The sequence below is a fragment of the Suricata suricatta genome, chromosome 3 (genome assembly GCF_006229205.1).
Source record: "Suricata suricatta isolate VVHF042 chromosome 3, meerkat_22Aug2017_6uvM2_HiC, whole genome shotgun sequence".
NCBI lineage: Eukaryota > Metazoa > Chordata > Mammalia > Carnivora > Herpestidae > Suricata > Suricata suricatta.
The window spans coordinates 124155079-124169856 of NC_043702.1; the positions used below are offsets into that span (position 1 = coordinate 124155079).

Genomic DNA, 14778 nt, shown 5'->3' on the forward strand with positions numbered 1-14778 from the left:
ACTGAAGTTAGGTGATATGCTCAAGGTCACATGGTAACTAAACATCCCTATTTTTAAACTGGCAATTCCTTCTGCAGTCTTTGCTTCTTTCGTGACACCACTATTCAATCTGATACTTAATGTACAAATCTGGTAGTCTGGTAATCATTCTAGATTCCATCTTTTCCTAGTCATATTAAAAAATGTCTTATCTTTTGCATCTATATATTCCTTTCCATCTCTACTTCCTTGAGAACCCATATCCATTCACTCAAAAAATACTGAGCACCTACTACTATATGCCAGTCACTGTCCTTGGATCTGAAGATACAGCCCTGAAACAATGACCCAGCTCTCATAGAGCATACAGTCTCTCTCACCTGGATCACACAGTAACCTTCTTTTTAAAAAAAAAAATTTATTTATTTCAAGACAGAGAAAACAAGCACAAGCAGCGGAGGGGCAGAGAGAGAGGGGAGAGAGAACCCCAACCAGACCCAGCACTGTTCAGAGTGGAGCCCAATGCAGATCTTAAACTCACGAACTGTTGAGATCACAACCTGAGAGAAACCATAGTCAGAGGCCTAACCGACTGAGTCATACAGGCACCCCAAACAGTTACCTTTTAACTGATCTCTGCTTCCAGCTTTGTTTTTGCTTTTCTCTGCCCTCCACACAACTATTAGTCACTCACCTGTGTTTTTCTTCCATGACAAAACAACTCCATTAAAAAGCGGACAACACCCAACGCTAATAGTGGTGTGTATATCCCATAATAAACTTCAATGCCAAAAAAAAAAAAAAGGACAACAGACATGAACAAAACATTTCACAGAAGACAATATCCAAATACAATATGCCAACTGAAGTTACAGAATATCATTTACACATGAAGAAAATTTAAATTAAAATGACAATGAGAATACCACTCCATATCTACCAGAAGGGCTAAAATTTATTAAAGTCAACAATACCAAAGAGAATATGAGCATGTGAAATTCTCAAGCAATGTAAGATGGCACATTTCACTTTGGAAAACTGGCAGTATCTACTTAGGCCAAACAAAAGTCTACCAACAATCCCCAAAATTCCACTTCTAGGTATTTATACAATTGAGATGACAATGTCCATCAAAAGACATATACAAAGGGGAGCCTGGATGACTCAGTTAAGTGTCCGACTCTTGGCTTCAGCTCACATCATGATCTCACAGTTCCTGAGTTCGAGCCCTGTGTCAGGCTCTGTGGTGACAGCATGGAGCCTGCTTGCAATTCTCTCTCTTTTTCTGTCCCTCCCCAGCTCACTCTCTCTGTCTCTCTCAGAATAAAAAAAACTTAAAACAATCTTGAAAAAAGACATATACAAGAATGTTCATTACAGTTTTATTTATAGAATGCTGAAAACAAACTGGAAACAACCCAAATGTCCAGCAACAGTAGAATGGAGAAATGTAATCAATTCATACAATGAATACTATACAACAATAATAAAAAAAGACTTACTGTTACACATAATATGGATGAATTTCAAAGATATCAAGAACAAAGCCAGATACCAAATAGCACCTACTGAAGGATTTAATTTATAGAGGAAGGAAAAAGAATACATGATACATGACTTCATTTAAGAAGAGGCAAAGCAGTTTACAGAGATAGAAGTCAGAATAACTGCTGGGGAAGATGAGAGGCAGTGGGGAAAGTATGGTCTGGGAAAGAGCAGAAAGAATTCTTAGGTGCTAGAAACACTGTATCTCTTCATCTAGGTAGTAACCAAGTGTATATATGTAAAAAGTCATTAAGCTATACCCCTAAGATTTTGTTTCTATACTGCATATATATAATACCTTGATTTGAAGAACAAGTAACATCAACAATTTCTTTGATGGTACCTTATGAGAACCAACTTGACCATGCCATACAGATCTTTACGATCTGGCTCCTCCTTACTGCTCTAGTCTTATTTTTCATCACCATCTGCCTCATATTTTATTCCCTACCAACAGAAGTATTAAGGTTTCCCTGCACACAATATATTCTTTTCCACTCTAGGTACTGTTGGGCTCAAGTAGTCTCCTAAATCTAGACTGTTAAACCTCTACTAATCCTTGACGTCCCACTCAGTTCAGGAAGCTCTTTCAAGAAATCTTTTTTAGCCCAGCCTGTATTAGGTGCTCCTCTGATGTTTCCAATACATCCTATTCTCTTTCTGTAAGAGAAAGTTCATATTGTTGTATGCTGCAGGGCATATAATATTTGTTCAATAATTGCTGAATGACCAAAAAAAAAAAAATCACTACTCTGCCCAACTGTGACAAATTTTGTATTTCTAAAGACAGTATTGAGACAATTCACATAAAAGACAGTGCTGAATAGCAAGGGAACTTAGGACAGCAGGATGTATCACCAAAAAATGTTAATTTTTTAAAATACTGGTACTTAATATTTAGAAGAAAGTATGCTTTCAAAATTAAAGATATCCTTAAAAATATCTATAAGCTAGGTAAAACTAAAGGTGAAGTGGCAGATTAAAAAGATAAGGATAGGGGCTCCTGGCTGGCTCAACTGGAAGTGCATGCGACTCTTGATCTTGAGGTTGGCCCCACACTGGATGTGGAGATTAACTTAAATAAAACCTTAAAAAAAAAAAAAAAGAAAGAAGGACAAAGAAGCTAATCTGAAAAGACTACATATTGTATGATTCCCACTATACAATATAATATTCCAAATAAACACATGAAAAGAGACTCCACATCGTTAAGTCATCAGGGAAATCCAAATTAAAACATGTGATACCACCACACACCCATTAGAATGGTCAAAACCTGGAACACAGACAACACTAAATGGTGGCAAAAATCAGAGCAACAGGACCTCTCATTAATCGTTGGTAGGAATGCAAAACGGGAAAGCCACTTTGGAAGACAGTTTGGTATTTCTTATAAACTAAACATACTCTTACCATTCAATCAAGCAATCACTCTCCTTGCCAATTACCCAGAGGAGATGAATACTTAAGTCTACCCAAAAACCTGCAAACGGACATTTACTGCTAAAACCTGGAAGCAACCAACCAAGATATGCTTTAGTAAGTAGATGTAAAAATAAACTGTGGTATATCCAGATGATGGAGTATTATTCAGCGTTAAGAAGAAATGAGGTATTAGGGTATGTAAAAACATAGATGATGCTAAAAGAAGCCATCTGAAAAGGCTATGATTCCAACTACAGGACACTCTGGAAAAGGCAAAACTAGTGAGACAAAAAGATCACTGGTTGCAAGGAGCTGGGGGGTGAAGAGGGATGAACTGGCAGAACACAGGATTTTCCAGGCAACAAAAATACTCCGTATGATACTACAACTGTGAATACAGGTCATTACATATTCGTCCATTTGTCCAAACCCATAGAATGTACCACACCAAGAATGAACCCTACGTAAACTATGAATTTTAAATAATACATATATTTGGTAATACATTTACCACTGGTGGTAGATGCTGTGAATGTGGGAACAAGGAACATACAGGAAATCTCAGTACCTTCTCAATTTTGCCATGAATCTAAAACTGCTATTAAAAAGTCTTTTAGGGTAACCTGGGTAGCTAAAGTCAGTTAAGTATCCAACTCTTGATTTCAGCTCCTGTCTTAATTTACAGTTGGTGAGCTGGAGTCCCGCGTAAGGCTCCGCACTGACAGTGTAGATCCTGCTTGGGATTCTCTCCCTCGCTGCCCTTCCCCTGCTTGTGCTCTCTCTTTCTCTCAAAACAAATAAATTTAATCTTTCCTAAATATGGAGAATCTATTGACAGGATTTTACGTCCTAATTCTTTCCCCTCCACGCCCTTCACCATTTTGTCATTGTCATTATGCATCTAAGAAGCTGTTGAATTTTATACTGACACTGAGTATAATGGATTAACTAATGCATGTCAATCATTAGGAGACTAGGTGCTACTACTTCAATATTCAATGATGCTTTCATAAGAACATAATCTATTTTGGGCTTTGTGATATTCTACGCTGTTCTTTAAAAAAAACTTTTTTACTGTTTATTTATTTTGGAGAGAGAAAAAGAGACAGCATGAGTGGGGAAGGGGCAGAGAGAGAGGGAGACACAGAATCCTATCGGCCTCACGCTATCGGCTCTGAGCTGTAAGCACAGAGCCCGATGTGGGGCCCGTGGGGCACAAAGCCACTAACTGTGAGGTCCTGACCTAAGCCAAAGTCGGGCACTGAACCAACTGAGCCACCCAGGCATCTCCACCCCACAAGTTGTTCTTAAATGCATTTAGAGATCTACTATTATAAGGATTTTCTTATTTCACAAAACCATCTCTTTCTCTAATGGCAATAGGAAAAAAAACTAGAAGGGGGCTTCTATGCCCTTATGAACAGGTTCTCATCAACTGCATACCTACATAATAAAATGACATTTCTGTAAAAAACTGCCTCAGATAATGAGTGAATCCATAGAACCTATAATTCAATTTTTCTAAATATATGAAAAGCCTTATGTTTTTAAAAAAATTTTCTAGAAAATTTAAAGAAAAGCCAGACTCCAGCAAAGAGTATTTAATCAAAACAGTTCAAAAACTGCTTTCAACGGGGTAATTAATATAAAATTTGACATATAAAACATGGGTTTTAAAAGCAGTAATTATAGGGAAAGCATTTCAAAAGGAAGGTAAAAATCTAAGTTTTTTTAAGTACAGTACTAAAATATGAAAGACTACTGCTCTTTAACAATGTCTCCACAAAAATGTACTTTTGAGCAAGCATAATCAGTATACAGGGAAGGTCAAATCAAGACAAACACAATATGGCTACAGTTTCTGTAAAATTAGAGGTACAACTTATCTCAAAAAAAAAAAAAGACAAAGGAGACTGACACAAGGCTCTCCATTTTTCAAGTTCTGGAAACTTTAATATGATAAGTTAAAAAAGATACAAGTTCAAGTTAATGTGGTAACCAATTTGGATTTTACAAATTAAAATGTAGTTTTAATAGCATCCAAGTGTAAAATCCAGGTGTCAGTAGAGAATTCTCGATGTCAGTAATGTTCAGTTGTATTCCATTCACCCTTACCAGCCAATTCATAATAGTCCTGGAAATTAATTTTTATTACCTAAAATGACTCACACTCCCGGAAGCAAAAAATTTTTACCATCAGAGCTGAATTATACAAAGAAATCAGCTAAATGGGATAAATTTCTTCATTTAAGATTCTGATTGTTTAAAGAATTAGAATGAAAATATCACTATTAAATTCACAGTTTTGACCTAGAAATATACTTTTTAAAATTACATAGTATATAATCAAACGGTCCCCAGTGATCTCTTCAAAAGTGATTGTAACTTCAAACATGATTGTAAAGGCAACCCCATTGGTGGGGAGCCCAAGAGAGAACTAGAATAAGGAGATCTATATTCGAATCTCAATCTGCCATTTCTTAGCTCTGAGATCTGTATACCTTTGATAAATATTCAAAAGGTTTAGAGAAAAATAAGATTTTAGGAACAAAGAAGAATGCCATAAGAGATGATACCCTGACAGGAAACCTAGGAAACCGTTAATGGACCATATTTATTTGTAGAGGCTGGTTCTTTCCGGGAATCAAGTTTATTATGTATAGTTTAGGGCTACCAGCAACACAAGCAGCAAGCACTGAAAATGTAGGCTTGAGGACAAACTGAGATCATGTAAAGAGGTAAGCTTTCTGTGAGGTGAATATAAACAGAGAACTGGACACTGGAAGAATAGATTTTTTTAAGTGTATTTATGTTGAGAGAAAGCATCCCTGAGCAGAAAAGGGGAGAGGGAGGGAGAGGTGGGGGACAGAGAGCGAGAGCGAGAGGGAGAGAGAGAGAGAGAGAGAGAGAGAGAGCGAGCGAGCGAGAGAGAGAGAGTCTGTGCAGTTAGCACAGAGCCTGATGTGGGGGTCAGTCTCATGAACCACGAGATCATGACTTGAGCTGAACGGAAATCAAGAGTTGGATGCTTAACTGACTGAGCCACCCAAAGCACCCTGGGAGGGTAGTTTATATCAGCATTCTTCAATAAAAAACTTCCTGAGATGATGAAAATGTTCTAGATGTTCATTTCCCAATATGGTAACACATGTGGCTACTGAGCCACTGAAATGTGGTTGGTACAACTGAGGAACTAAACTTTAAATTTCATTTTATTTTAACTAATTAAAACTTAGATATATCCATAAAATGGAATATTACTTAACAGTAAAAAGAAACAAGCTAGAACCTTAAATGTTACACTAAGTGAAAGAAGACATTCTCACCCACAGAACTAGACAACACTCAGAGTGAACCCTCATATAAACTATGGAATTTAGTTAATAACCGTTTATCAATAATGGCTCATCACTTATAACAAATGCACCACAATAACAGAAGATGTTAACAGAAGTAACTGTGGAAGGAAGATGTATATGGAAACTCTGTACCCTCAGGACAATTTTCTGTAAACCTAAAGCTGCTCAAAAAAATTAAGTCTATGAAAAAATTTTAAATTTAAGTAGCCATTTGTAGCTAGTGGTTGGTACTGAACAGCACAGATCCATATTAATCAAAGACCGATGTGGGGAAAAAATGACAATGGTATCCCATTCCTGACCACTATATTCAAAAGTACACACACAGAGGCACCTGGGTGGCTCAGTTGGTTAAGTGTCCAGCTTCAGCTCAGGTCATGATCTCACAGTTCGTGGGTTCGAGCCCCGCATAAAGCTCTATGCTGACAGCTAGCTCAGAGCCTGGAGCCTGCTTCAGATTCTGTGTCTCCCTCTCTCTCTGACCCTCCCCTGCTTGCGCTCTTTCTCTCTGACTCTCAAAAATAAATAAAAAGACATAAAATTTTTTTTAAAAAAAAGTACACATACAGGGGTGCCTCGCTGGCTCAGTCATTAGACCATGTGACTTGATCTCAGTGTTGTAAGTTCAAGTCCCACATCAGGTGGAGAGGCTGTTTAATAGTAAAATCTTTAAAAAAAATGTACACATACATTTAATCCTAACTTACACAAAATATGTATGTAGCTTGAAATACAAAACTTTTTCAAATATTCTAGATGAATATTTTTTAAAAATGATTTTTGTTAAACAGAATTTAAAGAGGAAAATAACATTTATTGAATGAATACTAGTTTATCAGATACTACACTAAAGATATATCTCATTTAAACTTCAAAACAAATCTTTAAAAGAAGGGATTGCCATTTCTATTTTTAGAGATGAAGCTTTATGAAGAATCATAAAGCTTAAGTGACAGGAGAACCTAGGTATATCTGATTCCAAAGCCTGTGTCCAAATACACTCTGTACATATTTTAATGACTCTCAAAATTAAAACATAATTGAATTTTCCCACAATGAATTTATCATCTGGAACAGGTTATTAGCACAATACAATAACTAACGACATACTTGGAATCTATATTAGATGGCCCCAAGCTAATGTGGTTTTTTTCCCCTGTCATCCTTCCCCTTGCTCTCCATTTTACCTATAGTGCCTCTACTCCCACAATAAATTTGCACCTTTTAATCAGCTGCGGGATCAGAAAACAATAAAATCTATTAGAATTATGTACAAACCAAGAGAGCTCCTAAACCAGTGCCTTAATGCTCTGGCTCATTTATCTTGTGACAATTAAAAGTCTTTTCGTATACTTCTTATTTTAAACTGGGACGTGGATAGATGAAATACTGTTCTATAATAAAATGAAGAATACAATAATCCTCTTTCATTCACAAATCGCCCACTAAACCACATATATATAAACTTTATTTATTTTGAGAGAAACAGAGACAGCATGAAAAGGAGAGGGGCAGGAAAAGAGGGAGAAAGAATCCCAAGCAGCTTCCATGCTGCCAACACAGAGGCCAACATGGGGCTCAAACTCACTACTGTGAGATCATGACCTGAGCCAAAACCAAGAGTCGGATGCTTAAATGACTGAGCCACCCAGGCTCCCCACTAAACATAGATCTCTAAACATCACCTCTCTTAAAGATGTTATTTCATGATAAAATCTTAACTTACCATACTAGCTTTTCAATAAATGTTATTGTCAAAAATTAATGAGGTATATATAAAAACATGGAAATATTTAGTTAATACTTTTCTGAAAAAATCTCTATGAAAGAAAAGCAAGAATATTACTACAATGAGTTGTAAATATTCTTAAGTAATTCTTTCTCATTGCTTTTTTTTATTTAAAAAAATTTTTAATGTTTTTTATTTATATTTGAGAGACAGAGACAGTGTGATCAGGGGAGGGTCAGAGAGAGAGAGAGAGAGAGGGAGATACAGAATCTGAAGCAGGCTCCAGGCTCTGAGCTAGCTGTCAGCACAGAGCCTGACGCGGGGCTCGAACCCACAACCGTGAGATCATGACCTGGGCCAAAGCCGGATTCTTAACCAACAGAGCCACCCAGGCGCCTCGTCTCATTGCTTTTTAAGTTAGTTGTTCTTACAACTAAATGAACTTTCCCTTAAAAAGAGATTAGTAAGGTAACTTTGAAGGTTAGAAAGGACTTGTTCTGAAGTGTTCTGAAGTCTGACCAAGAACTCTGACATTTGGAAACAACTAAGAAAATAAGGATATTTAAAATCATGTTTTAAAGGGGGGATTCATATCAAAATGAATTTTCCTTCTCCACATAAATCTCCTAAAACTCATTATAAATCTTTAATGGGGTACCTGGGTGATTCAGTTGGTTAAGCATCCAACTCTTGATTTCAACTCAGGTCATGATCTCATGGTTCCATGAGATAAAGTCCTGCATCAGGCTCTGCACTGAAAGCATGGAGCCTGCTTGGATTCTCTCTCCCTCAAAATAAATAAGTAAACTTTAAAAGAATCTTATTAATAACATGAAATCTGTTTTGCACTTCACACTATAAGTTTTAGGATTTCAACTTAACTGTGGGGAAGGAAGGAGTATCATTTTGAATTAAGGTAAGGATAAAAGACTATTTCCAAAGCCCAAAATTGAAACTTCAAATAGAGAAATTCTAAATTTACAGATGTCAGGGGTGTCTGGCTGGCTCAGTTGGTGGAACATGTGATTCTTGATGTTGGGGATGTGAATTCAAGTGCCATGTTGGGTACAGACATGTACCCAAATTACGGAAGTCCAACTTTATTACACTTTATTCCAGAAAGAATAAAAGCCCAACAGTTTTCTCTCTGAATCTATGAACTAAACCAATCAAAAAAAGCTACAAGTCCATTGCTCTTGTAACAGTGTCTATGTTTTTGGAGGGAGTCAGGTATAGAGCCAAAATCTAGGTAGGCTTTTAGGATTTATTCAACATGGGATTAAAAGCATTGTGTCAGACCAATTTTAACTCTAAATGTTCTCAAAGATAAGCTGAATAAAATAATTATAAAGTTAGATTCATAAAGATCAAATAATTTTTTTTAATGTTTTATTTATTTTTGAGAGAGAGACAGGCAGAGTACAAGCAGGGGAGGGGCAGAGAGAAAGGGAGACACAGAATCGACTAAGCAGATCCCAGGCTCTGAGCTGTCAGCTCAGAGGCCGACATGAAGCTCGAACTCGTAAACCATGAGATCATGATGTGAGCTCAGACACCCAACCAACTGAGCCAACTCAGGAGCCCCATGATCAAAGAATTTCAACCTAACAATCATTTTCTAGTATCATCTCAAGTAAGTCCTTGCCTGTTAACATTCCAAGTTTCTTTTACACATTAAGAAAAACCAAAGAGAGAGAGACAGAGAGAACAGAAGGCAAATTGCAGAGAGCAAACTAATTAAATATTAGTTGCTCACATTTGTCTAGAACATTACAATTTGGTTAATTCTCATAACCCAATAAGGAAATATAAACAAGTCTGAGAATTTGAGTAGAACTCTTTCGGGATGATCAAAACTAAAAACTGCACATCGCTCTTTCAACTTTTCTTCCATAAAGAGTCCCTGGCGGTCTGCCTACTGTACTCAAGGGAAGCATGCAAAGAATGAGATGGTTTCTGATCCCTAACAATCATATCCCAAAGTTTCTTCTGCACGTTCAACTATACAAAGTAGTAGTCCTTAATCTTGACTCTATAATTTTATGTTAAATCCACAGAGGCAGAAAGTAGAATGGTGGCTGCTAGGGGCCAGGGGGAGTGGAAAATGGGGAGTAACTGACTAATAGGTACAGTTTCCTTTGGGGGTGATAAAAGAGTTTTGGAATTAGTGGTGTCTGCACAACATTATGGATATACTGCCACTGAACTGTTTACTTTCAAATTACTCGTTTTACATTAAATGACCTGAAACTTAATTAGAAAATGTTTTATGTTAAGGGGCACCTGAGAAGCTCAGTTGATTAAACATCTGACTCTTTGTTTAGGCTCGGGTCATGATCTCCCTGGTTTCCAGCCCCGCCTTGGGCTCTGCATCAACTGCGCAGATTCTCCCTTTCCCTCTCTCCTTCTCAGCTCCTCTCCCACTCTCACTCGCTCTCTCAAAAATAAGCATTAAAAGGACCACCTGGGTGGCTCAGTCGGTCGAGTGTCTGACTTCGGCTCAGGTCATGATCTCACAGTTCATGGGTTAGAGCCCCGCGTCAGGCTCTGTGCTGACAGCTAGCTCAGAGCCTGGAGCCTGCTTCGGATTCTGTACCTCCCTCCCTCTCTGACCCTCCCCTGCTCATGCTGTATGTCTGTCTCTCAAAAATAAATAAAAAACATTAAAAAAATTTTTTAAGCATTAAAAATATTTTTATGTTAAGATACATCTGTAATAATGACCCCTTTAGAACTCTTCTTCAAAAACACTGATACCATGTTCAAATGCTATTTAGATCTTGGAGATTTTTAGATAAAATGCATTACAAGTTAAATATTACCATATATGCACAATAATAATCAGTGAGGTGAGTACTGACATTGGTGCTAAAATGCTTGACAAACATCAGAATTTTGCTGAAATATGACATTCATTTGTAAATAATCTCAAAGAAAAATATAAATGAACCTTAAAATATTTATTCCTCTTACAACTGGTCACTATTTCAGTCGACTCAACTGTGCGTAAAAGGTGAACTCAAATTTTTACTAGTTATCTTTTCCTAAAGCTCAACCAATTAAGAAAACACTGAATTAGTAAGACGTGCCTAATATTACATAAGGAGTGAACAAGAATATTATATAAGAAGTGAACAGGCACAAGTTTGACCAATAATGGATATAAATAAATGTGTTATTAACTGGCGGATGTAGGGGACATTATTTGGGATTAGTAAACTGCATGCTTTAAAATGTATGGAATCTACCCGAAGAAAGTTTGGAATAAGAAATATTCCTTAGTATAATGCCAGACAAAATTAACAACCTCCAAGGCTAGTCTAAATGTAGCCTAGACTCCAGGATTAAACAAAAGAGAAGGAGATCTTCAAGAAGGTCCTATAGAAAGGGCTGGTACTTAAATCTACTGTGGCTGTTTTTGATGCAGGCCAATGTGAGAATTTGAATCCATTTGAATCTAATCCCAAAGAATACCTGAACTCCTGAGCGTCAGGGCCAAAGCTAAACCAGGTCAGCATACACTGCCAAGGAACATCTTGCTCTGAGGTATCCACCAAACAAGGATCATTTATCAGTGTACTCTTCACTTTGTTGGGTGCCAACAACTTACAAAATCTATCCAAGAAGAGACTGATTAGATCCCCATAAAATTCCATTTCAAACCCCAAGATGTGAAACAAAAATGCTAGCAGAATTCTAGATGGTCTATGGCTTTTTAAAAAAGAATATATGAAGAATCCGAAATGTCAGCTGACCCAACTTTAACATCACTGAACGTTTCTAAAGTCATCTTTAAATTTCCATGCAGTATTTCAAAGACACAATTTAGTAACTGTTTGTTTACATAGCAAATTAAAGCCATGAAGCCATTACAGTGATACTATAAATCTGTCCTATACAATGGTAGGAATTTCTATCAACAGCGTTCAAATCTGCTAAAAGTAAAAATAAGTGTTTCATTTGTAATTCACATGAACACATACTTTCTCAAGCTTATAAGCGAATATCTGGCAGCATACAAATAATGTTAATAGAAAGGCTCTAAGGGCTAAAGGCAAGTACAGTGTCACAAAGCATAGCTCTTAGCCAAAACAAGGAATCTGTCAACACAGGAGAGGCTTCAAAGGTAAACCTTGAGACACATGGTGGCAGTAGTAAAGCATCTGACCTGTGCCACAAGACCTGGGTTTGAGTAAGCTTTTACCTATTAATTATGTGGCCTTTCGTGCTACTTACATAGCTTCTCCTTTCCTACTTCATGTGTAATGTAAAGTGAGAACAATACCAACAACATCAAAGCCTAAACAGGATTAAATGAGAATGTTTTTACTCCTTTAACAAAGATGCTTTGAAAAACTAGCTTTTTACTTTTATGTATAAAAAATCCCTTCAACTACCTTAAAATGAATCAAATACCTTAACTTTTAATATTACCAAGAAAATATAAGGAAATTCTTAAATATTACTTGAGATACTGAAATTATCAGAATAAACACCGATAAAATATCGCAATGCAGGGACCACATCTTAAAAGAGTTTTGGCACTTCTTAAAACCAGAACTCTCTAAAAGATTTTTCAATATTAAACAGAAATAGGGACCCAGACTCAACCCATAAATTGTTGGATCAACATCCAATTTCAAACACAAAACCTTAACATTTAAAAATGTTTTAAAGAATACAATATTAGGTGTGAGGCAAATCAGTCCTTGGCACAACATGATGAGATTTTCTTTTTCACAGCAAAACACACTAACCATTTACGATTCAAACTTGTCTTTACTGGCATTTTGTACCGACCTAACAAAATTCAGCATTAAAAAAATCATGAATTTAAGCACTCAAAGAAAGTGTCCTTTCTAAAACTTATTCCCAGAAAAGTCACATTAGCTGGAGCCACTTGAAAGTTGTTCTTTCCCCATCACTTGAAAATCAAAATATCCACATTATTTATGCTAGGCATAAAAGCAAAGTTATTCATGTTAATCCACTATACTTCAATCCTAAACAGTAAGACAGTTCAGCCTCTGTGTTTGTCTATTTACTGTCCATTCGCATGAAAGAATTAACAACTAGCACCACTAGTTAAACTTCATATAACCTAAAAATACTTTGAATTATGACACAAATTCTAATAAAAAATTTAACCTAAAAACAGAAGAAAGATACTACTAACTGGCATTTTCTCTGCACAGGTCAATCTTCTTTTTAAGAACACAAACTAGATTGACACAGTCAGTGTAAAACAATCTTCTGGGATGCATCCGAACTATTTAAACATAAATTTCTTCACACCTAGGTAGAAACTGTAATAGAAATAACTTGAATCATTCTCCCTGCCCCCACTTGGAAATGGACGTGGGGAAAGCCTCAAAAAATTAAATTTAGGAGTAGTCGTAGTTAACAGTTGAAATTACAGGCGCCGCTCCCGGGCAAATACAAAGAAGAGCTGCCTCTCTATAAGCCTCAACATTCAAAAGAGAACAACAGTTGTTTCTAGTTTTTGAAAGTTACCAAAAGAGTTCTGAAACCTTATTAAAATCTGCTTCAGAAATCAAATATCAAACTTACACAGGAAAGGTTCGTCTTACAACAAATTACTGAAATGCAAAACTGGAACCGGAGACAGGACTCAAGAAGTTCTACCCTGGACAGATGAACCACTTCTCTCCAGAAGAAATGCTTCGGTTAGGTCCATTCTATGCTAATGTTTCTTATGCGGCACATTAATAATTCAAAACGGTTCGTTCGAGGAAAAGTTCTATTCAAACATTACAATTTGTCTTCGCGTTGCCAGTAAGTGGCTTTGTTTCCAGTTTCATGGACTACTCTGGGATGTCAAGAGTTATATTATTACTGCTTCAAAAGAGCCCTTGTTTCACTCTCACCCGGGACGTGGGCATAACTGATGTTCAGAGAGAGCTGATACCGAGAGATGTTTTAAGAACATCCCTTAATCCTCCATCTCTCCCCATCCCTAATCGATAATCACATTTTACCTTGTTTGTTTTTTGTTGCTGCACTTAATTTTTTTAAAAAGACACCCGCATACACGATTTCCCTATCGCCATCAGGAAATAAGACCATCTGGCTCGATCTCCTGGAGGTTCAGGGAAACGGACACCTTAAAACCCACTTGGCCGAGGAAGGGGAGCGCTTCAGGGGTTAGGGAGGGGAGCAACCCCCGGGTGCCGGGAGGAGGAGGCAGTACCAGTTTACAGACGCCTTCACCTCTCCACCCCCCCCCCCCCACAGACCTGGGGTCCAAAAAGCATTTCCTGCGCGCACTCAGCACCCTCCAAGGCCCTCGGAGTAACCGCCAAGCTGGACGGTCTTTGGGCCCCCTCCCTCGGGCCGAAGTCTCCCGCGCCCTCCCCTCGTCCAGGGCGGCGTCCGCACCTCCCCACGGCCTACCCACCCCGGCAGGCCCTCCCGGCCGCACTCGGAGGCCTGAGGCCTAAGGACGCAGGCCGCTGACAAGCCCCTCCGCCGCCGGCGGGGCTGAGACCGGGGACCGGGGGTGGGAGGGGTGGCCGCTACCGCCCAGGGGCGGAGGGCGGGCGAGGACGGCCCCTTCACCGCCGCGGCCGCCTATTGTTCCCGACGGGGGCCGGGTGGCGGCCGCCGCGCACCCCACGCCGCCGCCTACCGCTCGCTCACCGCGCTGGTCCGAGCAGCAGCTCCTCTCAGCTCCGAGTCCCCGCGACCGTCGCCACCGCCGCGGCAGCCAACGCCGCCGCC

General features: G+C 38.3%; 1 protein-coding gene across 2 annotated transcripts in view; it reads right to left on the reverse strand.

Moving 5' to 3' along the window:
• The window catches only part of RC3H1 (ring finger and CCCH-type domains 1), an 87236-nt gene extending 72459 nt beyond the window's left edge, over positions 1 to 14777 (reverse strand). For both annotated transcript variants that reach the window (XM_029935096.1, XM_029935094.1), the window contains exon 1: positions 14698 to 14777. The gene's annotated coding sequence lies outside the window, so the exon portion shown is untranslated. The remainder of the gene's footprint in view (positions 1 to 14697) is intronic.
• Position 14778: the final 1 nt, after the last annotated feature.